Below are 25,893 nucleotides of genomic sequence, written 5' to 3' on the forward strand. Positions count from 1 at the left end.
TCGATCAAATAGGTTTTTCGAAAAATTTAAAATAGCGCGAAAAAATTTATGACGGAAAATGACGTCATAGGGTGCATTTGAATCGGACTGAGCCAAGGAATCAGAGAAAAAAAGAAATTTGATTGTAGCCCATTCGGTTCAAAAGTTATGATGATAAACGTATGTGAAAGTTTGGACAAGTGGTGGCGCTAGAGAGTTTGATTTTGAGACTTCATGTTTGGCCTAATTAATGTTAATACTGTCCTCTATCATTGTGCCAAATTATACAACTTTCCCGCATACGCCTATATGGGCTGCCATTCAAATCCGGCGGAAGAAACGGAAGAATAATAATAATAAATATAGCTGCAAGCAGCAATTAAGGGGCCAAGCACTATTGGCCATAAGGTGGCGCTGCTCCAGACGTTTTTGAGTACTTTCAGGGCATGGGGTTGAAGATGCATACCATGTTTTGTAATGATATGTGAATGTGTTGGTAAAATATAGCATTTTTGGCCAAAAATCGAAATGGGCGACGCCCAAAATGGCTGACCTTTGAAAATCAGACATCATTCGACTCGGCATGCTCTGCCGGATGTAATGAGACCAGTTTCATGAGTTTCGGACAAAAGGTTGAGACGTTATAAGCCAAAAAGCAAGTTTTTAGTATCTCCAGACCACTAGGGGGCAGTGCGCCGAAACTCCGCAATTAACCTTAGACCCTAGTTGTCATAACACACACCAACTTTGGTGTGAATCGGTGAATGCGTTACAGAGATATCGCCTCAAGTCCATTTTCGCAAGTTCTACGTTAAATTAGTTCGCAACTTAAACAAAAACGGTTGGTCTAATCAACTTGAATTCCATAACTTTTGGTTGGCATGGTCTGTAGATCATGTGTATCAATTTTGGTGAAAATCGGAGACACGGCCTAGGACGAGTTCGATCAAATAGGTTTTTCGAAAAATTTAAAATAGCGCAAAAAAATTCATGACGGAAAATGACGTCATAGGGTGGGTTTGAATCGGACTGAGCCAAGGAATCAGAGGAAAAAAAGAATTTTGATTGTAGCCCATTCGGTTCAAAAGTTATCATGATAAACATACGTGAAAGTTTGGACAAGTGGTGGCGCTAGAGAGTTTGATTTTGAGACTTCATAATTGGCCTGATTAATGTTAATACTGGCCTCTATCATTGTGCCAAATTATACAACTTTCCCGCATACGCCTATATGGGCTGCCATTCAAATCCGGCGGAAGAAACGGAAGAAGAAGAAGAAGAAGAAGAATAATAATAATAATAATAATAAATATAGCTGCAAGCAGCAATTAAGGGGCCAAGCACTATTGGCCATAAGGTGGCGCTGCTCCAGACGCTTTTGAGTACTTTCAGGGCATGGGGTTGAAGATGCATACCATGTTTTGTAATGATATGTGAATGTGTTGGTAAAATATAGCATTTTTGGCCAAAAATCGAAATGGGCGACGCCCAAAATGGCTGACCTGTGAAAATCAGACATCATTCGACTTGGCATGCTCTGCCGGATGTAATGAGACCAGTTTCATGAGTTTCGGACGAAAGGTTGAGGCGTTATAAGCCAAAAAGCAAGTTTTTATTATCTCCGGACCACTAGGGGGCAGTGCGCCGAAACTCCGCAATTAACCTTAGACCCTAGTTGTCATAACACACACCAAGTTTGGTGTGAATCGGTGAATGCGTTACAGCGATATCGCCTCAAGTCCATTTTTGCAAGTTCTATGTTAAATTAGTTCGCAAGTTAAACGAAAACGGTTGGTCAAATCAACTTGAATTCCATAACTTTTGGTTGGCATGGTCTGTAGATCATGTGATTCAATTTTGGTGAAAATCGGAGACATGGCCTAGGACGAGTTCGTTCAAATAGGTTTTTCGAAAAATTTAAAATAGCGCGAAAAAATCATGACGGAAAATGATGTCATAGGGTGGGTTTGAATCGGACTGAGCCAAGGAATCAGAGGAAAAAAGAATTTTGATTGTAGCCCATTCGGTTCAAAAGTTATGATGATAAACATACGTGAAAGTTTGGACAAGTGGTGGCGCTAGAGAGTTTGATTTTGAGACTTCATAATTGGCCTGATTAATGTTAATACTGGCCTCTATCATTGTGCCAAATTATACAACTTTCCCGCATACGCCTATATGGGCTGCCATTCAAATCCGGCGGAAGAAACGGAAGAAGAAGAAGAATAACTAGACAGTAAAGTTCGTCGAGACAAACTTTGAGGCTGGCTTGACAAAGCCTGTTGGTAATAGTTTATTTAGTTTAAAAACAGTTTAAAAAAGTATAAGTAGCATGTTATTAGCATGATTCTAGTGATTCTAGCATAGATTAGCAAGTTATTAGCATGAATTAGCATCTTATTAGTACGATTCTAGCATGGATTAGCATGTTATTAGCATGATTCTAGCATGATTTAGCATGTTACTAGCATAATTCTAGCATGAATTACTGTGTTATAAGCATGATTGTAGTAAAATTAGCATGTTACTAGTGTTTTTCTAGCATGAAGTAGCATGTTATTAGCATGATTCTTGTATGAATTAGCATGTCACTAGCATGAGTCTAGTATGAATTAGCATGTTACTAGCATGATTCTAGAATAAATTAGCATGTTATTAGCATGATTCTAGCATGAATAAGCATGTTACTAGCATGATTCTAGCATGAATTAGCATGTTACTAGCATGATTCTAGTATGAATTAGCATGATTCTAGTATGAATTAGCATGTTATTAGCATGATTCTAGTATGAGTTAGCATGTTATTAGCATGATTCTAGCATGAGTTAGCATGTTACTAGCATGATTCTACCATAAATTAGCATGTTACTAGCATGATTCTAGGATGAACTGGCATGTTACTAGCATGATTCCAGTATGAATTAGCATGTTATTAGCATGATTCTAGCATGAATTAGCATGTTACTAGCATGATTCCAGTATGAATTAACATGTTACTAGCATGATTCTAGCATGAATTAGCATGTTACTAGCACGATTTTAGCATAAATTAGCATTATTCTAGCATGAAGTTAGCATGTTGTTAGCATGATTCTAGCATGAATTAGCATGTGCTAGGTGGTTGCTAAGGTGTTGCTAGACGGTTGCTAGGGTGTTTTGAGTGGTTGCTAGGTGGTTGCTAAGGTGTTGCTAGGTGGTTGCTAAGGTATCCTAAGTGGTTGCTAGATGGTTGCTAGGGTGTTCTGAGTGGTTGCTAAGGCATTGCTAGGTGGTTGCTAGGGTGTCCTGAGTGGTTGCTAGGTGGTTGCTAAGGTGTTGCTAGGTGGTTGCTAGGGTGTCCTGAGTGGTTGCTAGGTGGTTGCTAAGGCGTTGCTAGGCAGTTGCTAGGGTGTTCTGAGTGGTTGCTAGGTGGTTGCTAAGGTGTTGCTAGGCGGTTGCTAAGGTGTCCCAAGTGGTTGCTGGGTGGTTGCTAAGGTGTTGCTAGGTGGTTGCTAAGGTATTCTGAGTGGTTGCTAAGGCGTTGCTAGGCGGTTGCTAGGGTGTCCTGAGTGGTCGCTAGGCCCTTACTAAGGCATTACTAGGCCGTTGCTAGGTGGTTGCTAGGCGGTTGCTAGGGTAATTTGGGTGGTTGCTAGGCAGTTGCTAGGGTACCCTGGTTGGTTACTAGGCAAACCTCACATACATGCTTGATAAAACATTTATACTTAGTAAGCATTTCTAGCAAGTTACAGTACTTGGCTAGTCAATATTAGCATGTAGCTAATCACTGCTAGCATGTGTAGCATTTAGGAAGTTCCGTTGGCTAGCATGAGTCAAACGAGCCAATCTCCAAGTCTCTACGATGTTCTGATGCTGAGATATAGCTGTTGATGAATGGTTGCTAGGGTACTCTGTTTTGTTGCTATGGGCAAGGTTACAGAGTGCACTTGAATGTGGTTGGCTGTCTAAGTCAAATGAACCAACCCCCATGTCTCTATGACACTGCTATGCAAAGATATGCATCTTGGCCTATTTTAATGGAAGTCTATGGAATCAATTTGGGGGCGTGGCTTGTGAGCTTCATTATCATATTGACATGCTCATTGGTTGTCTGAGTCAGATGAGCCATCCCCCAAGTCAATAGGACACTGCTAAGCAAAGATATGCATGTAGGCCAGTTATTAACATGAGTCTAGTATGAATTAGCATGTTAATAGCATGATTCTTGTACAAATTAGCATGTCATTAGCATGTTTCCAGTATGAGTTAGCATGTCATTAGCATGATTAGCATATGAGTAGCATGTTGCTAGCATGATTGGCATGTCATTAGTATGTTAGAATTATAAGCATTTTATAGCACAGTTAATTACAGTCTATAGGCCAGTTGCTAGGGTGCAGTATGTGGTAGTTAGGGGTGTGGCTAGAAAGTTAAAAGGCCATCAGTGATTGGCTGCTGGCTAGACTGAGTTAAATGAGCTCAGCCATTAGTCTGTAGGACAGTCTGATGCAGAGTTATGAGCTCACAAAGTTTGATCCCATGTTAAGTCAATGAGAGTCTTTTGTAATGGAAGTCTACGGGACAGCTGCTAGGGTGCAGTATGTGGTAGTTAGGGGTGTGGCTAGAAAGTTAAAAGCTCATCAGTTATTGGCAGTTTGGTAGTCTGAGTTAAATGAGCTCAGCCATTAGTCTGTAGGACAGTCTGATGCAGAGTTATGAGCTCACAAAGTTTGATCCCATGTTAAGTCAATAAGAGTTTTTTGAATAGAAGTCTACGGGACAGTTGCTAGGGTGCAGTATGTGGTAGTTAGGGGTGTGGCTAGAAAGTTAAAAGGCCTTCAGTGATTGGCTGCTGGCTAGACTGAGTTAAATGAGCTCAGCCATTAGTCTGTAAGACAGTCTGATGGAGAGTTATGAGCTCACAAAGTTTGATCCCATGTAAAGTCAATGAGAGTCTTTATAATGGAAGTCTATGGGACAGTTGCTAGGGTGCAGTATGTGGTAGTTAGGGGTGTGGCTAGAAAGTTTAAAGCTCATCAGTTATTGGTAGTTTGGTAGTCTGAGTTAAATGACCTCAGCCATTAGTCTGTAGGACAGTCTGATTCAGAGTTATGAGCTCACAAAATTTGATCCCATGTTAAGTCAATGAAAGTCTTTTGAATGGAAGTCTATGGGACAGTTTCTAGGGTCCAAAAGTGGTTGCTAGGGCGTGGCTAGAAAGTTTAAAGGTGATCAGTCATTGGCAGTTTGATAGTCTGAGTTAAATGAGCCCAGTTAGAAGTCTGTGCGACAGTCTGACGCAGAGTTACGAGGTCACAAAGTTTGGTCCAATGCTAAGTCTATGGGATTTTTCCGACAGTCCCGGGACGTTTTTCGGAAAACCGAAAGTCGGATCAGTCTGAGGAGATATAGCAACCCGAGTCAGAATAGTTCGGAGGTCTGGTGTGAGTTTGGTGGTAATAGCTTGAAAGCTCTAGGAGGAGATGCGTTTTGTTTTTTAGTCTCAGAAGAAGAAGAATAATAAGTTTATATAGCATATCAGTAGTCTGGCTTTGACAAGCCAGCCTAATAATAATAATAATAATAAATATAGCTGCAAGCAGCAATTAAGGGGCCAAGCACTTTTGGCCATAAGGTGGCGCTGCTCCAGACGTTTTTGAGTACTTTCAGGGCATGGGGTTGAAGATGTATACCATGTTTTGTAATGATATGTGAATGTGTTGGTAAAATATAGCATTTTTGGCCAAAAATCGAAATGGGCGACGCCCAAAATGGCTGACCTTTGAAAATCAGACATCATTCGACTCGGCATGCTCTGCCGGATGTAATGAGACCAGTTTCATGAGTTTCGGACGAAAGGTTGAGACGTTATAAGCCAAAAAGCAAGTTTTTAGTATCTCCGGACCACTAGGGGGCAGTACTCCGAAACTCCGCAATTAACCTTAGACCCTAGTTGTCATAACACACACCAAGTTTGGTGTAAATCGGTGAATGCATTACAGAGATATCGCCTCAAGTCCATTTTCGCAAGTTCTATGTTAAATTAGTTTGTAAGTTAAACGAAAACGGTTGGTCTAATCAACTTGAATTCCATAACTTTTGGTTGGCATGGTCTGTAGATCATGTGATTCAATTTTGGTGAAAATCTGAGACACGGCCTAGGACGAGTTCGATCAAATAGGTTTTTCGAAAAATTTAAAATAGCGCGAAAAAATTCATGACGGAAAATGACGTCATAGGGTGGGTTTGAATCGGACTGAGCCAAGGAATCAGAGGAAAAAAGAATTTTGATTGTAGCCCATTCGGTTCAAAAGTTATGATGATAAACATACGTGAAAGTTTGGACAAGTGGTGGCGCTAGAGAGTTTGATTTTGAGACTTCATAATTGGCCTGATTAATGTTAATACTGGCCTCTATCATTGTGCCAAATTATACAACTTTCCCGCATACGCCTATATGGGCTGCCATTCAAATCCGGCGGAAGAAACGGAAGAAGAAGAAGAATAATAATAATAAATATAGCTGCAAGCAGCAATTAAGGGGCCAAGCACTTTTGACCAAAAGGTGGCGCTGCTCCAGACGTTTTTGAGTACTTTCAGGGCATGGGGTTGAAGATGCATACCATGTTTTGTAATGATATGTGAATGTGTTGGTAAAATATAGCATTTTTGGCCAACAATCGAAATGGGCGACGACCAAAATGGCTGACCTGTGAAAATCAGACATCATTCGACTCGGCATGCTCTGCCGGATGTAATGAGACCAGTTTTATGAGTTTCGGACGAAAGGTTGAGATGTTATAAGCCAAAAAGCAAGTTTTTAGTATCTCCGAACCACTAGGGGGCAGTGCGCCGAAACTCCGCAATTAACCTTAGACCCTAGTTGTCATAACACACACCAAGTTTGGTGTGAATCGGTGAATGCGTTACAGAGATATCGCCTCAAGTCCATTTTCGCAAGTTCTACGTTAAATTAGTTCGCAAGTTAAACGAAAACAGTTGGTCTAATCAACTTGTATTCCATAACTTTTGGTTGGCATGGTCTGTAGATCATGTGATTAAATTTTGGTGAAAATCGGAGACACGGTGAAGGACGAGTTCGATCAAATAGGTTTTTCGAAAAATTTAACAGCGCGAAAAAATTCATGACGGAAAATGACGTCATAGGGTGCGTTTGAATCGGACTGAGCCAAGGAATCAGAGGAAAAAAGAATTTTGATTGTAGCCCATTCGGTTCAAAAGTTATGATGATAAACATACGTGAAAGTTTGGACAAGTGGTGGCGCTATAGAGTTTGATTTTGAGACTTCATAATTGGCCTGATTAATGTTAATACTGGCCTCTATCATTGTGCCAAATTATACAACTTTCCCGCATACGCCTATATGGGCTGCCATTCAAATCCGGCGGAAGAAACGGAAGAAGAAGAAGAAGAAGAATAATAATAATAATAATAATAAATATAGCTGCAAGCAGCAATTAAGGGGCCAAGCACTATTGGCCATAAGGTGGCGCTGCTCCAGACGTTTTTGAGTACTTTCAGGGCATGGGGTTGAAGATGCATACCAAGTTTTGTAATGATATGTGAATGTGTTGGTTAAATATAGCATTTTTGGCCAAAAATTGAAATGGGCGACGCCCAAAATGGCTGACCTGTGAAAATCAGACATCATTCGACTCGGCATGCTCTGCCGGATGTAATGAGACCAGTTTCATGAGTTTCGGACGAAAGGTTGAGACGTTATAAGCCAAAAAGCAAGTTTTTAATATCTCCGGACCACTAGGGGGCAGTGCGCCGAAACTCCGCAATTAACCTTAGACCCTAATTGTCATAACACACACCAAGTTTGGTGTGAATCGGTGAATGCATTATAGAGATATCGCCTCAAGTCCATTTTCGCAAGTTCTACGTTAAATTAGTTCGTAAGTTAAACGAAAACGGTTGGTCTAATCAACTTGAATTCCATAACTTTTGGTTGGCATGGACTGTAGATCATGTGATTCAAGTTTGGTGAAAATCGGAGAAACGGCCTAGGACGAGTTCGACCAAATAGGTTTTTCGAAAAATTTAAAATAGCGCGAAAAAAGTCATGACGGAAAATGACGTCATAGGGTGGGTTTGAATCGGACTGAGCCAAGGAATCAGAGGAAAAAAGAATTTTGATTGTAGCCCATTCGGTTCAAAAGTTATGATGATGAACATACGTGAAAGTTTGGACAAGTGGTGGCGCTAGAGAGTTTGATTTTGAGACTTCATAATTGGCCTGATTAATGTTAATACTGGCCTCTATCATTGTGCCAAATTATACAACTTTCCCGCATACGCCTATATGGGCTGCCATTCAAATCCGGCGGAAGAAACGGAAGAAGAAGAATAATAATAATAATAATAAATATAGCTGCAAGCAGCAATTAAGGGGCCAAGCACTATTGGCCATAAGGTGGCGCTGCTCCAGACGTTTTTGAGTACTTTCAGGGCATGGGGTTGAAGATGCATACCATGTTTTGTAATGATATGTGAATGTGTTGGTAAAATATAGCATTTTTGGCCAAAAATCGAAATGGGCGACGCCCAAAATGGCTGACCTGTGAAAATCAGACATCATTCGACTCGGCATGCTCTGCCGAATGTAATGAGACCAGTTTCATGAGTTTCGGACGAAAGGTTGAGACGTTATAAGCCAAAAAGCAAGTTTTTAGTATCTCCGGACCACTAGGGGGCAGTGCGCCGAAACTCCGCAATTAACCTTAGACCCTAGTTGTCATAACACACACCAAGTTTGGTGTGAATCGGTGAATGCGTTACAGAGATATCGCCTCAAGTCCATTTTCGCAAGTTCTACGTTAAATTAGTTCGCAAGTTAAACGAAAACGGTTGGTCTAATCAACTTGAATTCCATAACTTTTGGTTGGCATGGTCTGTAGATCATGTGAATCAATTTTGGTGAAAATCGGAGACACGGCCTAGGACGAGTTCGATCAAATAGGTTTTGCGAAAAATTTAAAATAGCGCGAAAAAAGTCATGACGGAAAATGACGTCATAGGGTGCGTTTGAATTGGACTGAGCCAAGGAATCAGAGGAAAAAAGAATTTTGATTGTAGCCCATTCGGTTCAAAAGTTATCATGATAAACATACGTGAAAGTTTGGACAAGTGGTGGCGCTAGAGAGTTTGATTTTGAGACTTCATAATTGGCCTGATTAATGTTAATACTGGCCTCTATCATTGTGCCAAATTATACAACTTTCCCGCATACGCCTATATGGGCTGCCATTCAAATCCGGCGGAAGAAACGGAAGAAGAAGAAGAAGAAGAAGAAGAATAATAATAATAAATATAGCTGCAAGCAGCAATTAAGGGGCCAAGCACTATTGGCCATAAGGTGGCGCTGCTCCAGACGTTTTTGAGTACTTTCAGGGCATGGGGTTGAAGATGCATACCATGTTTTGTAATGATATGTGAATGTGTTGGTAAAATATAGCATTTTTGGCCAAAAATCGAAATGGGCGACGCCCAAAAAGGCTGACCTGTGAAAATCAGACATCATTCGACTCGGCATGCTCTGCCGAATGTAATGAGACCAGTTTCATGAGTTTCGGACGAAAGGTTGAGACGTTATAAGCCAAAAAGCAAGTTTTTAGTATCTCCGGACCACTAGGGGGCAGTGCGCCGAAACTCCGCAATTAACCTTAGACCCTAGTTGTCATAACACACACCAAGTTTGGTGTGAATCGGTGAATGCGTTACAGAGATATCGCCTCAAGTCCATTTTCGCAAGTTCTACGTTAAATTAGTTCGCAAGTTAAACGAAAACGGTTGGTCTAATCAACTTGAATTCCATAACTTTTGGTTGGCATGGTCTGTGGATCATGTGATTAAATTTTGGTGAAAATCGGAGACACGGCCTAGGACGAGTTCGATCAAATAGGTTTTGCGAAAAATTTAAAATAGCGCGAAAAAAGTCATGACGGAAAATGACGTCATAGGGTGCGTTTGAATTGGACTGAGCCAAGGAATCAGAGGAAAAAAGAATTTTGATTGTAGCCCATTCGGTTCAAAAGTTATGATGATAAACATACGTGAAAGTTTGGACAAGTGGTGGCGCTAGAGAGTTTGATTTTGAGACTTCATAATTGGCCTGATTAATGTTAATACTGGCCTCTATCATTGTGCCAAATTATACAACTTTCCCGCATACGCCTATATGGGCTGCCATTCAAATCCGGCGGAAGAAACGGAAGAAGAAGAAGAAGAAGAAGAATAATAATAATAATAATAAATATAGCTGCAAGCAGCAATTAAGGGGCCAAGCACTATTGGCCATAAGGTGGCGCTGCTCCAGACGTTTTTGAGTACTTTCAGGGCATGGGGTTGAAGATGCATACCATGTTTTGTAATGATATGTGAATATGTTGGTAAAATATAGCATTTTTGGCCAAAAATCGAAATGGGCGACGCCCAAAATGGCTGACCTGTGAAAATCAGACATCATTCGACTCGGCATGCTCTGCCGGATGTAATGAGACCAGTTTTATGAGTTTCGGACGAAAGGTTGAGATGTTATAAGCCAAAAAGCAAGTTTTTTTGTATCTCCGGACCACTAGGGGGCAGTGTGCCGAAACTCCGCAATTAACCTTAGACCCTAGTTGTCATAACACACACCAAGTTTGGTGTGAATCGGTGAATGCATTACAGAGATATCGCCTCAAGTCCATTTTTGCAAGTTCTTCGTTAAATTAGTTCGCAAGTTAAACAAAAACGGTTGGTCTAATCAACTTGAATTCCATAACTTTTGGTTGGCATGGTCTGTAGATCATGTGATTCAATTTTGGTGAAAATCGGAGACACGGCCTAGGACGAGTTCGATCAAATAGGTTTTTCAAAAAATTTAAAATAGCGCGAAAAAATTCATGACGGAAAATGACGTCATAGGGTGGGTTTGAATCGGACTGAGCCAAGGAATCAGAGGAAAAAAGAATTTTGATTGTAGCCCATTCGGTTCAAAAGTTATGATGATAAACATACGTGAAAGTTTGGACAAGTGGTGGCGCTAGAGAGTTTGATTTTGAGACTTCATGTTTGGTCTGATTAATGTTAATACTGGCCTCTATCATTGTGCCAAATTATACAACTTTCCCGCATACGCCTATATGGGCTGCCATTCAAATCCGGCGGAAGAAACGGAAGAAGAAGAAGAAGAATAATAATAATAATAATAATAATAATAAGAACACTAACGAAAGCAATAGGTGCCTACGCACCTACGGTGCTTGGCCCCTAATAATAATAATAATAAGAACACTAACGAAAGCAATAGGTGCCTACGCACCTACGGTGCTTGGCCCCTAATAATAATAATAATAATAAGAACACTAACGAAAGCAATAGGTGCCTACGCACCTACGGTGCTTGGCCCCTAATAATTAGAACACTAACGAAAGCAATAGGTGCCTACGCACCTACGGTGCTTGGCCCCTAATAAGAACACTAACGAAAGCAATAGGTGCCTACGCACCTACGGTGCTTGGTCCCTAAATATAGCTGCAAGCAGCAATTAAGGGGCCAAGCACTTTTGACCAAAAGGTGGCGCTGCTCCAGAAGTTTTTAAGGACTTCAGGGCATGGGGTTGAAGATGCATACTATGTTTTGTAATGATATGTGAATGTGTTGGTAAAATATAGCATTTTTGACCAAAAATCGAAATGGGCGACGCCCAAAATGGCTGACCTGTAAAAATCAGACATCATTCGACTCGGCATGCTCTGCCGGATGTAATGAGACCAGTTTCATGAGTTTCGGACGAAAGGTTGAGACGTTATATGCCAAAAAGCAAGTTTTTAGTATCTCCGGACCACTAGGGGGCAGTGCGCCGAAACTCCGCATTTAAGCTTAAACCCTAGTTGTCATAACACACACCAAGTTTGGTGTGAATCGGTGAATGCGTTACAGAGATATCGCCTCAAGTCCATTTTTGCAAGTTCTACGTTAAATTAGTTCGCAAGTTAAACAAAAACGGTTGGTCTAATCAACTTGAATTCCATAACTTTTGGTTGGCATGGTCTGTAGATCATGTGATTCAATTTTGGTGAAAATCGGAGACACGGCCTAGGACGAGTTCGATCAAATAGGTTTTTCGAAAAATTTTAAATAGCGCGAAAAAATTCATGACGGAAAATGACGTCATAGGGTGGGTTTGAATCGGACTGAGCCAAGGAATCAGAGGAAAAAAGAATTTTGATTGTAGCCCATTCGGTTCAAAAGTTATGATGATAAACATACGTGAAAGTTTGGACAAGTGGTGGCGCTAGAGAGTTCGATTTTGAGACTTCATGTTTGGTCTGATTAATGTTAATACTGTCCTCTATCATTGTGCCAAATTATACAACTTTCCCGCATACGCCTATATGGGCTGCCATTCAAATCCGGCGGAAGAAACGGAAGAAGAATAATAATAATAATAATAATAAGAACACTAACGAAAGCAATAGGTGCCTACGCACCTACGGTGCTTGGCCCCTAACAAGAGTGTGAGTTTTCTCATTCACAATGGGAAACCGAAACTTTCAAAGTGTGAACCATAGATATTTATATTAGATGTCGCCTACCCTGTTGTTGTCTAATGGAAGAAAGACGTTAATAGAGCCGCCATTTTCAGGGTAGCACTTAATTGAAATAAATGCGAGACCCAGATTCAGTGGAGGACTGTGGACATCCGAGAAATACACAAATATGCATATATCTATGATCGGGAGTTTTCCTGGTGGTCAGTACGCTAATACTTTTTTAAATTACGAAAACTATCATTTTCTATCACTTTTCTATGTTGACGAATAAGTGATTGCATGGGCATTTCTGACAAAGAAATGAGTGTTTGTGTGGATGGAAATGTACCATCCATCCTTCCTGTTAAATTTGATCTAATTCATGTCCTGAAACAACCCTCTCTCCTGCTTTCACGTCCCATACTGACTGAGGGAGTGATTCATTTGTGAATGAATCTCCGTTATGAACGACTCGTTTACTGAGCCGGCAATAATACAAGGTTCTTGCACTGCAGCATCTCGTTGTCATATTACATTTACATTGTTTGCTTATTTTATTCAACAAAACTACCATAGGCTTAGTATTTAGTGCAGGTTAGAGCTACTTTGACTCATGGTGAATGCAGTAAGTGACTTTATCATCATCAATAACGTTATGAGCACAAAAGTTCATAACATTAAAAAAAACTATATCTAACCTATCAAATGTTCTGCCTTTATGCTTTGTTTTCTTTATTTGCTTGTTACTACCCCCATACACAGGGCTAAAGTCCAGAATCTTCACTTTGTCACACTGTCTTGACTTGTGCGGTTGAATGAGACTTGTCCTGCAAGCACTGTACAAATGTGGCGGCGCTACTGACGCATGCTCGGGGTCCGTATGTGATATCTAGTGTATATATTTATGAGTGTGAACAAAGCAGCATTTACTACCATTATCACAGTAATTGTCATTCACCATTGAGGGATTTGCTCCTGCCAGAATATCTAATAATCCAATAATTCATATCGTTTGCAAATATTTAAGAAATGTAGCAAAAATACAGCCGGCCTCTTTGTGTTCCTTCTTGACTTGATTTGTGCTCCCAACTTCAAATATTTAGGAGCACCAGAAAAAAAATGTACATTAAGTAATTTATTGTATTTGAAAACAACACCAATTAGGACTAACAAAAGCCAGAAACAACTATCTAACTAATGCTGTGATGACTTGTTGATATTTGTGCAATAATTACAAAAAATGATGACGATGATGACAATAACACTAACAGTTAATTACATCTCTCGTGATCTGCCTGCCTTGAATGTGAGTTACTTCCTACTGTCACATCATGAAAAATAAGTTTATGGTTTGCATCAAACACAAATAAAGCAGAAATGAAATGTAAGAAATGTATCAGGGCTCGAAATTGCGACCATTTTGGTCGCATATGCGCCAGAAATTTTATCTATGCAACCTCAAAATATATTTGGGAGCATTTCTGCGAGTGCTTAAAATTGTTGTGTGCAACCAATTTTTACTGCAAAATATTTACCACATGCGCGGATTCGGGAGACATTCACGCAGAATGCATCTCTAAGCTCTTTGTTTGCACTTGAAACGGGAAACGCAGCGCTCAGGAATGGTTTAAAACAGTTGTCATGTCAACTTGCTGCAGTAAACAAAGCCAAGTCCGTAATGCTTGCCCCGCCTTCATGCTCTTCTTATTGGCCCACTGCTCTAGCACTGAACGCAAATGATTGGTTAATAACAGCTGTCAATCTCTCAGACAGCGCCTTCTTGCTTGGGATGGCAGAGAGAGCTACTACCGCGGAAAACTGTAAAGCGCTGAAGATGAGAATGAAGATAACGCTGGCAGATTTTGTTTAAGAAACCATGGCATCTAAAGTTATAAATAATGGCACATCTTACTAGTGACTATGTGCTGAATGTTAATCCACCATCTACACTTTTCCAAGAGTGAATTAAAGACTTCCATTGGCTTCAAGTCCGCCTTTAAAAGTCTGTGGGATGAAATTTTCAGGTAACTGTTTGCCACATCTAGCACGAGAGCTTCTGTTTAATCCTTCATATAATCGCCAGATGCTGTCCGCCGTGCAAGGGGCAGCTATATGTCAAATTTAACACCACGTACACCATCACAACCAGGCTTACGCTGACTAAGCTAATATCGCTAACGTTACTCATGAAAAGACCGGTATTGCTATTAACATGACGTATGCATATAATAAGGTACAGTACATGTCAAAAGCATCAGTACAATATCAGACAGCACTTGTGAGAACAGCAGTTATATTGTTAACAGATTCATTCAAGCAGTGCGGTCAGGGCCGATGAGCGCTCTGTGTATCTTTTAGTCACTCAGTTATGTTATAAAATGTATTTTCTTGTGAGAACGGGATTTTGTTGAGACATATTTTTCTTTCGCTTGCATATATAGATTTTTTTTGCTTGTTAGTTTGATTACTGTTGAATTCAAATGCAATAAATATGTTTGTATAAAACGTGTAGCGTTGCTCATGATTGGTGGGTGCGACTAAATTTTGGCTGAGGCGCCTAAATTTTTAAAGTTAGGAGCACCGGTGCTACCAAGCAAAAAGGTTAATTTCGAGCCCTGTGTATATTAATGAAATAAGAAATGTTTATTTTGCACTATTGTTTTTATATGCATGTCAATTTAATGAATAATATTTCTGCTACAAAACGAATGAAAGGTCGTAATAAATCATTCAATTCAAGGCTGAAAGCTGCAAAGCAGTCATCAGTAATTAAATAGAGAAATAATATACACCTCAAGAAAAAAATGGACAAAGAAGTAAGAAAAGCCTCATATCTGCCACTTTAAAAGTTTTGGTTTTGGTTTGTGTCATTTAAAATGCAGGGTCTCCGATTTATGTTTTTATATGTTTGTGGAAAGCAGGCGAGTCAGCCGGACCAATATATGAGCAGGCAGAGCAGGATTCTCCCGATGGCCACCGGCGCAATACCGTTCTTTGTTATGAACCACATCACTTTAAACTTAGTAAAGGCCAGCTTTTTTGGCAATGGTGTGTACAGAGTTACATTTTACATTTAGCGGACATTTGCACTGAGCACGCAGTGAATGCAGCACATCAAGATTCGGTGTACTTTTCACTCTTCAGTCGTTTGCATTTCCCGCGGTCATAAAATCTCCCTGTCATCTGACAGCGGAAAGACTTGAGTGATTGACAGCTAATATGAACCGATATAGCGACAGGGAAGAGCAATTCCGCACGCTTTTAGAAAAAATCTAAACAAAATCGCACTACAACCATTAAATGCTCCCAAATATATTATGAGGTTGCATAGCTTAAATTTCGGGCACATATGCGACCAAAATGGTTGCAATTTCAAGTCCTGAAAACACAACTTCAGCAGTTTGACAGTATTTCTGGTTTTGACAAAAAGAGAAGGGAGAGGCAGTAAGTATGGACTAGTCAATTTGCAAATTGAGCAACAAAAAGGTAACCGCGAGAAATGGAAATACCTTGATCGTAAAGTCGCATAAATGATATTCAGTTTCTGAATGGTTTTGGCACAAGCCATCAGTCCGAGAGTTATGTCCTATTTTCTTTATTATGCAAGCTAATACCGTATACCTATGTAAAATAGAGAAAGTTTGGATATCACCCAAGCCTACCTAAGAGTAAAAGTTGGAACAGAAATGTTAGTCATGGGTAAAGTTTATTTGCTACGTCACACTCATGCTCTGATCCGTTGCTGTCAATAACCAGTCAGAACGTTCGCTTTAGCCAATGACCCGACACCAGTTTGACATGCTGAAATGGGCCAACTCAAGTCGACGTTAACCCAACAAGAGAATCATGTGGAACACACCAAACCAACTAGCCGGACTGATGCTGACCAACAAAGCCAAATGTTCTACCGTTAGATTGCTGTGTCCCAGCCCTTAGAGTAAAAGTTGGAACGGAAATGTTAAACACGGTTACAGTTTACTTACTACATTACACTCACGCTCTGATTCATTTCTGTCAATACCAAGTCAGAACACCCTCCAGCCGACAGCCTGATACCAATTTGACATGCTGAACTGGGCCACCTCTATCTGATGTTAACTCAACAAGACAATTATGTGGAACATACCAAACCAACTAGCCGGACTGATGCTGACCAACAAAGCCCAAGGTTTGACCGTTAGGTTGGTGTGTCCCAGCCCTAAAAATAAAACTTAGAAGGAAATGTTAGCCATGGTTACAGGTGCTTGAGCCATAGAAGATGTTCACTGTGATAAACTCTTGGCTCTTAAAATCATATAACTGCATGGTAGGCATTACCATGCATTCTCATTAATCCTAATGGTGCGAGAGAACAGAGTCATCTGCTGCACGCTGTGCCACCTAGTCAGCCGTTCCCACATCAAACTAACAGGGCTTAGTGACACACACTCATGTCTGAAACGATATGCTGCTACAGACAGATTCTAATCCACAGAGCCTGTTGTGCCAGCTGCTTTGAGCTGTTAGCTCAGGGTATGTCTGAACAAAAGGATTATAAAGTCAATTAAACGAGTAAAAGAGCAGAACATGTAGCTCATTAGACAGTGTGTAGAAGCATCACGAGTGCAAAGACAATGAAATCAGGGGCGTCTCTCTCAAAAACAGATTATTCAATATAAAAGAAGACTTGAGTTTGGATTGGAATGTTTGACAGCGGCTTCTTTTTTTCCCTGGAAAGTGATCAGATAGGTGCCGACAGATAAACAACAGCTCTGCCCAAAAGGAACCACAGTTACACCATTCCACCTCTCCAGGAATCCAGCGGAGACCATGAGTTCAGTCATCCCTTGGGGGACGCCACCAGAAATAGAAGCAGGCGTGGATTGATGAAGGGCTGAGGGGAGCACAGCCAATGGAAATTAAGCAAGCAGAGAAAACATACAACAGCTGTCACCCGGAGAGGTTGTTGGCATAGCAATGGGAAGAGGATGAGCGGAGTAGCCCAATCAAGACAATAACAGCGAAAAGTGACCTCAATCAACGTTTGGTGGAATATATTTACAAATAGAGATATTTTACTGCGATCCATGTGGGATAAACCAAATTAAAACATCTAAACAGTGCAGGAAACTTTGGCTTCTATAATAAAATTAAAATATTAGTTCACCTCAAAGCAGACCACACGCCTTCAGTGGTTCAATCAGAATATGGTCAAGCTATGAAAATACTTGTGCAAAAATAACAAAAATTACAACTTTTTTCCCAGTTGTGCTCCTCAGTATTTACAATGTTAACTGGCATTCGTTCGGTTGCAACTTCCTGTTTGAAACATGGGATAACACATCCTAGGTGCTGCCAAACACGACACATGAAACTTTGCTCTAACACTAAGGAGACAAAAGAGTTGAATAAAATCCTAATTTCAGTTTCATGTACACATAAAAATAATATTGTAGCTTGATAAAATTCTAAATGAACTACTGGTCTGAATATTTCAGATATTGTTGATCTACTGGGAGTTTTACACACAACTTTCCCCATGAGTTTATGGTTAATGGTAGGGCTGGGCCGATAAATTATACTATATCAAATAAAATTTATATCAATAACAATAATAAACTCTGGACTTTTTTTTTTTACTCTTTATTGATCTAAGACCCAATCAGACCGCAGAAATGTGCAACAATGGGAATCTAAAAGTGTGTTAATATAGAATTTTTAGCCATCAAGATGTAGAGATTCGAGATGTCTTGAAATTTCGAGAGGTATCGAATTCGATACATATGAGATGTATCAGGTTTCCACCAAAACACTTTTTTCCACCAAAAAAATTGATTTACAGTTGAAAATATGATTAAAATTGATCTTCTTGATATTGTAATAATTTTTGGCATAAGACTAACATCTTAACATGACATAATAACATGATATACCATACAATGTATTTTTGGCTATTTCAATATAAGACTGGTTTACTATGACACAAATGTGGTTATTTGACTGGATTGTACTACTTGGAAAGTGTTTTTGAGTTAAACATAAAAACCTTACAAAATTGTATTATTTAATTAAATTATAAATAATTACAAATCAATTGACAAATGGTTTTCAGCCAAGTGTATTTAGACCTTTTAGGTTCAGCCCAGAATTTGCCTGGTCACCTACAATCCCTACCTGAGATGCATCCTGTGATGTGATTATTGGAGATGTGCACATTGCAATGACTAAGCTAAAATGATACATTGTGCAGCCCTAGCTCAAGTGACACCTAATACAGCTAGGTGCAAATGAAAGCAGTGTCAACCATCTATTCCAAACACTAAACTGCAATTTTTTTTCTCACAATACAATAAAAAATAAGTTGAGAAAAAAACTAGAGTCCAAAGAGCAAAGATTCACTGAGGTGACACTCTAGTGCGATTTGGGAAACAGCCACTAGATGGCGCGACGACCATTTTGAAAAAAAAAAAAAAAATCCAATGGATCAACAGCCTATTATAACGCCTGTTTCACACCGCAAGCGTCAGCGGCGCGTGTGTTTTTGGCGTCCATGTTAACAGGTTAGAGCTTTCATACCGCACGCAGCAGCAGCGCGTCAGAGCGAGGCGTGAGCGTCGCCGAAGCAGCAGTGCAGTGATAGTTTCGGCGCTGGGTCTATTTTTGACGCGCTGCTCACGCTCAATTAAATTGACAGTGCATTGATAATGACCAAAACACATTGAATTACAGCAAAAAGTTGCAATTTTACCCAATAAATGGGTTAATAATGTCAAATGGTTTATATATAGTCAATCAAATGAACTTAAACGATTAAAAACGGCACAAACATTTATTTAGGCCCGAACTACAAAACAAAATGTAAAACAATTTTAGTATAAGTTTTGCTTAAGTTGCACACTAGTGTTTAAGGAGAGGGGAAATAGAATATTTACAGGATTTGTAGTCCATAGGGAAGTGTAATGTGGGTAGTGTAGTTCGACACTTTCTGGATGATGTGAACTCGCTGTGTTCTGTGCAGCTGAGCAGAGGAAGAAAGTTTTAATCGGCTTTGTTTTATGTTCACTCGAGTTATTCCTACCGGGGGCTGTTTGCACTGTGAATCTGACAACACGAAAATAATATATATATATATATATATATATATATATATATATATATATATATATATATATATATATATATATATATATATATATAATATAATAATAAGTAAAAGAATGGCATGCATTGGTTACTTTTGTCTGTCTCATCCTCTGCACGAGCATGAATTAACGAGCTGTTATTCTGCCACTGGACATCACTGAAGCGGAGAAGGTAACACCAGTTTGATCTGTGTAAATATCATTATAACTATATTGTATAAATATTATTATATATAGGCTTACAGCAACCTGACAATCAAAAAACAAATGACATGATATCACAGGCGATTGTCTTCTGACTGTAGAACTTCTCATATAGCTTGAGAAGCATACAGTACTATTTGATCTATAAAATTTGTAAAATAAACATTTGCAGGTTAAAGAAACAGCATAGGAGGGATCTTCTGTGGTCTTGGTGTATGGAAGGTAAATCCTGCCAATTTTAAATAAATCAAATAAACATTGGAAATGAAAATGAAAATCAGATTAACAATTTCATTTTAAAACACTGTTCGCAAAATATCTGCCAAAATTAAAAATGAAATTAAATTATTTAATTTTTATTTTCATTTTCACTTTGACAACACATCGTCCCTGTCAAATTGATAATTAAAATGAAGTTGCCGATTAAACATTTCATTTTCACTGCATTTCCGCATCAAGACTGCCAATATTAAAATGAAAAGCCAAACTGAAAAATAAAATGCAAACACAATTTTTACAAAGCGTGTTATTAGTGTTCATGCTATAATAGTGACACAATTCAAATGAAAATGTAAATTTAAACTTTCCTTTTATTGACACTTTTTCATTTCAGTTTTCATTTTCGATTTCATTTTCAACTTCAAGCTAAATGCAAAGCCTATGCTAATCAGCTTTGTCTGTACGCAATGTTTTAGTACTGATTCAACACGAGTCCTTGTACATGAGGCCCCTGGTGTTTTTATTCATGTCTTTAGTTCAACATTTTCCAGAGTTCCTGATGGTTCACTCTAAAGCCTGATTTATACTTCTGCGTCAAGTGACCGGCGTAACCCACGGCGCATGCAACGCTCATGGTTTATACTTCTGCGCGCTGTCTCTGTTGGTCTGCATTAACACTTTCGAAACGCTAGTTGGCAGTGAGGTGTAATTGTTCCTCTGTGTCGAGTTTCTTTGCTGCTTTTTTGCTTTTCCTGAACACTTCCGGGATGTACAAGTGGCTCAAACTCGCTCATTTTGAGGCAGCAACCGGCAGACGTGCAGCAACTTTAACTTTGAGGTAAACACAAAACAAAACTATCAATCCGGAGCTCTTTCACGGGACTCCACACTTGTAAACAATCGCTCGTGCCATTCGGGCGGCTCTCGGTCCCGCCCAGACTAGTCAGCACTACCAAGCCGACCAATCACAGAGCTTGCATGCAAAAGTATAAATCAGCCTTAGTAAAGCTTCAACAATTTGTTAGTTGTTATCAGGCCTGCAAGAGAACATTGTGCTTTTTAAATTTTTCTGCTCAAAGCAAATTAATTTCGGACTACAACGATTACATTGTGTCTGTCAAGCATGCCTAAACATAAACAATATGTCCCTTAATGTTTTATTATTCAGCCAGCCGGCTGGTGAGGAATGAGTGTTTATTTGTGTCCAAATGCATTTGAAGAAAACAATATAAAGCAATCTTTGACTAATGTGTTTTCCATAGTGCTGCAAAGAAAATGTCACTGTTTCAGTTACTGAAAAGAAGAAAACAAAAGATTGCTCGAGCTGTTTTATGTGGTCAAAATCTGGACAAGCTCTAAATGTTTTAGAAGGGTTTACACCTGTTTTGCCATTGTCCACTTGTGATGATATTCCCTGATAGCCCAAGAACATCACAGAGAGAGGTCTATTTGTTGTGCATATTTAAAGCCCCATTCACACAGGGCATCAGCGTCAACACTTCCCATTCACTTTGAATGATTGATGTCAGGCGTTGCCGAACTGCATTGTGGATCCGTCTGCACCACTTTAGTGGCATTGCTCGCAGAAGAAGTTGGAAAATTCTCAAATTTTCAAGTGCCAGTGGAAGCGTTAGCCAATCAGATCGCTTCATGTAAATACCCTCGCTCAGACAGTAGCTGATTGTGGACTAATTTCATTGGCTGACACTGCTATGATGATCACGTCAGCCCCAACTTCAGACACACCCTCGGTCAAGCGTTAACACTGAAGCCCGGTGTGAATCAGGCATAATACATCTGTTAGATGTCTCTCTTAAGATGTTAAAAGCCCCATAAAATGTAAAGAAAGTTTTTTAGATGTTAGTATCAGTTAGTATTGTTAGTTTTAAAGATATCTATACGCTAGTGTGCTCCAAAACAGTGACAAAATTTGCATTAAGAAAATATAAAACTGATACAAACATGTAAAGCTTGCAGTGTCACTTCTGCTTAAATAAAGCAACGTTTTTTTTTTTACGTAACCTGAAATCATAACCAATCAAATGCTGTCTCTTGTCTGACAAGCCATTTTTATTTAGCTTAACAACAAAACATCAGTGAATAGTGCTATTTCGCCTAACCTGCTTTACTGAGCTGAAGTTGCTTTTATTCACATTGGGTCATTTTTGAACAATGACAGCCTTCCTATACTGTTACCATGCTACTCTGAATATTCACTCTGAAATAGCATACAAGTATGGCTTAGTAATAAATGTAACTCCTGCACGCCAAACACTAACTAACTGGCGAATGGCATGAACTAGTGGGTTGTCTGCTGTTGTGACGCTGTGCACGTGTTTTGTCAATTTCAGGAGGCGTGGCTTTGAATCACAGTTCCTCCCTCCCGTCCAAAGATAATATGCGAAGCGGTTAGCATTTTGGCAAATCACCTACTGCACCTTTAATGCACAGTGAAGTGATGACATCAGAATGTAACTAATTATGATGTTGAATTATTATATTTCAGACATGTGCTTGCTATCTGTCATTGACAACTTTATTAGACCATTTTTTTACTGGTAAAATCAGACATTTGTCATTATCAGATTCCTTCTTGCATCATATTGAACATTATATAGGATAGAGTGGTTATACTGACACTGTTAAACATGTAATCTCATGCACAACAATTTGTGTTCGCTATGAAAGAAAAAACATCAAATGCGTGTCACAATCATTACTCTATAATGTGATACGGTTACTTAAATGATGTGCACCCTTTCGGTTTCATTTTTTTACTGTTAAATGCGATTCATACTTCCCGCGCTGCTCCCAAGCGATCGCTCTGTGCGACAAACTGAATGTTAATTACAAATTTTTTACCTGGTATTCACAGCCTATGCAGGTTCTGTTCACTAAGGTAGACTTCATTCACATGCACGCGCCCGTCCTCTCTATGGGAACAGGTCACGGTCAGCTCCTGTCACATTTGATTTCGCGGCCGCGAAAACATCATTACATGAAGACTGAAATGGCATTTTTGGGTGAATTATACCTTATGAATACAGTACTTGACTCTTTATACTCCATTTCAACACCATTGGTGTCCACTAGGGTTGTAACAATATACCGGTATGACGGTCTACCACGATTTGAACGTGCACGATTATCATACCATGAACAATTGCATATCAACGGTTTTAACCCTTAAAGACCGAGACAGCCGCCCGCGGCTAAAAATAAGTATTGCTCTTAAATGTTTAATAACTTTTGATCCGCTGATCCGATTCATACAATTCAAAGATTGGCATAAAGAAGAGAATCTCAGCTTTCCAGTGCTTATGTTATCACATAACATTCGAGGCTCCGGAGGCTCCGGAATCAGTGCGGTTACGTCATCAAAATTTGACAACGCTGATTTGACAAAGAAACGCTCGTCACTGTGTCTCCGGACAAACCAGACACGATACATTGATGCATTGTCCCTCCTCCATGCCCAGATTGGTTCAAACTCGCTATATCACAACCAATAAGCATAGGTTTCGCTTTTGTTTGTGGACCAAAAACGAGCTTTTTGAACAACACAGAATGAGAGATAGGCATACATTTATGCGCGGCTAAATAAAACGCAAAAAAAAAAGTTTTGCATGAAATAATTCTCATACTAAGTACTTTTGCATGCACAGCAGCACAGAAACATGACAAAACAGTGACACAGCAAAGACGAACTGCTGCTCTTGCTGTTTTCAAAAGACGCAAATGAAGGTGCAGCTGTTTCTCTGCATTGCAGACAACCAAATCCAAATGCATATCCACAGACAACCATATCCATGCTGGCACATAAAACCTAAGGATGTTCCATATTGAATCTAGTTTCGTTATGTAACTATTTATAGTATAGTAAATATTTATATCTATTTTTTTTACTGAGGATTTGCACCATGTTTATTTGGACTTTATTTGGACTTTGACACATTATTTATTATTTTCTTATTTTTTTATTTGTTCATTGTAAGTGGTGTTGTTTATAGTAACTGAAAATATATTATTTGGAAAAAGTCAAATTTGCTTCACTGTTCTATTATTTTGTAACATTTGTAACATACCGTATACCGCGAAACCGTCAAACCGTGGTATTGTTTTAGACGATTATCATACCGTAAAAAATTCATACCGTTACAACCCTAGTGTCCACGTTGCTGAACAACGCATGTAAAACAGTGTGAATACTTGTGCGGCTTCCTTTGCTTCTCTCCTGAACTTAAAAATATGATTGGCAAAATTGTAGAAATGCTGAATCAAGATCGTGTAAGAGGTCGAATCGAGATTGCGATTTTTTTTCGATTAATTGTGCTGCTCTAGAGAATAGTGAGATTAGGCATCGATGACATACATTTCTACTGTTTCAAAGCACTGCACCGGTCCCACGCACTAGTAATTCAACAAAAACACTATATTAATTAATTAATAGTAAAAAGCTTTTGAAGCATAATAGTGCATTAGTGTGTCATTTACAACTATTTGAATAGAAGGTCACTGCATGTTGTAGTTTAGTGTCTAACAGAGGCCAGCTGGAGAGTGCAGCCCGAAAGCCTCACTCACATAGCTTCCTACTTAAGGCTAAATTATAATTTTGCGTCAAGCACATGCATATGCGAATGCGCCAGCACAGCCTTCGTGCGGACGCATACCTCTCGCTGTGGCTGACATCGACACTGACCTCTCAAAATATTTAACTACACGTTGTAATGACATGTACGCAAGCTTTGTGATTTGTCGGCTTGGTTGCCCAGCCGAGTGTGGGCGGGACATAGAGCCATGCGTCCACGGAGCGAGTGTCGAGCGCAGTGAAGGAGCTTCAGGTTGAAAGTTTTGTTCTGTGTTTACCTTAAAGGGTCACGAAACACCAAAACACATTTTTTTGAGCTGTTGACAGTCGTATATGTGTCCCACACTGCTAAAAACACTATTAGGACACCTATATTTCACTAAAAAGTGTAAATTGGTTGTTTTTGTGTTATTTCAAGCAAATTTGTACTTCCTGTTTGAAACTAATTTTTGAAGCTGCGTCACGGTCATGACATAATAGCGTTGTATCCCAGCGTGCAGACTGGACGTCTGTGCCAGAGTGTGTCTTATTACGTCTTACAGTGTGCTGCATTAATGCATGAGTAAGGCTTGGTTCAAACCAATCAGCGCGCTCTATTGTGCAACTTCATTAATATTCATTAGTGTCACCGTGTTTACACCACAGAGACGGCACGTTGTGTTGGCAAAACAAGTGTGAAGTGTTGCTTTTATAGTTTGCTGCCATTAAGTTTCGTTTTCATTTTCTCTCTGTGAGAGCTTATCTGGATCACGTGTGGATTAACAGTGTACGCGACGCTCGACAACAATAACTTACGTGTCTAAGGAGGATTATTGTTTACCTGAGAGCTGTTCTCATCTGCAAACGCTGAGATCCGGATTCGCTTGTAGTATTCTTTTAATAAAGACGCGGCTCTAGTTGCTGGGGATTGTCCTGTCTCTACAGATTTGGTAAGTGAGCGACCAGTGCTCTTTGTTTATTCAGTTTGTTCGTATCGAATGAAGTTAACTATTGCACTGAGTGCAAACATGTTAGCACCGCATTTTGTGACCGGAATAACACACGCGGCTTTCTGACGCTACCTGCCGTGTGCATCTAAGTTTCCGGAAAATGCTGAGTTTTTTTTTCTCTCATTCGCCGTGCGGTATCAAACATTGCATGAAAAATACACGCTTAGAGCAGTTCCTCGAATCAAATATCTCGTTTGTCGCGAGGGGCATGAATGAATTCCCTGAATGAAAGAGCAAAACTGCAGTTAAAGTCCACCATTTAATATTTGGG

At 39.6% G+C, this 25,893-nt stretch overlaps 1 protein-coding gene and 1 long non-coding RNA gene across 5 annotated transcripts in view; one reads left to right on the forward strand and one right to left on the reverse strand.

Annotated features, from left to right (window-relative positions):
• Positions 1-25,893, reverse strand: part of ndrg3b (ndrg family member 3b) — a 158,586-nt gene that overhangs the window by 129,314 nt on the left and 3,379 nt on the right. The gene's annotated exons all lie outside the window — the stretch shown is intronic.
• LOC147838177 (uncharacterized) lies at positions 2,213-5,533 on the forward strand. The gene is made up of 3 exons (XR_015523360.1): positions 2,213-2,478; positions 2,575-3,216; positions 3,259-5,533. It is a non-coding gene; the product is annotated as an uncharacterized LOC147838177 (long non-coding RNA).

The sequence above is a fragment of the Danio rerio genome, chromosome 23 (assembly GCF_052040795.2).
Source record: "Danio rerio strain M-AB ecotype USA chromosome 23, GRCz13ab, whole genome shotgun sequence".
NCBI lineage: Eukaryota > Metazoa > Chordata > Actinopteri > Cypriniformes > Danionidae > Danio > Danio rerio.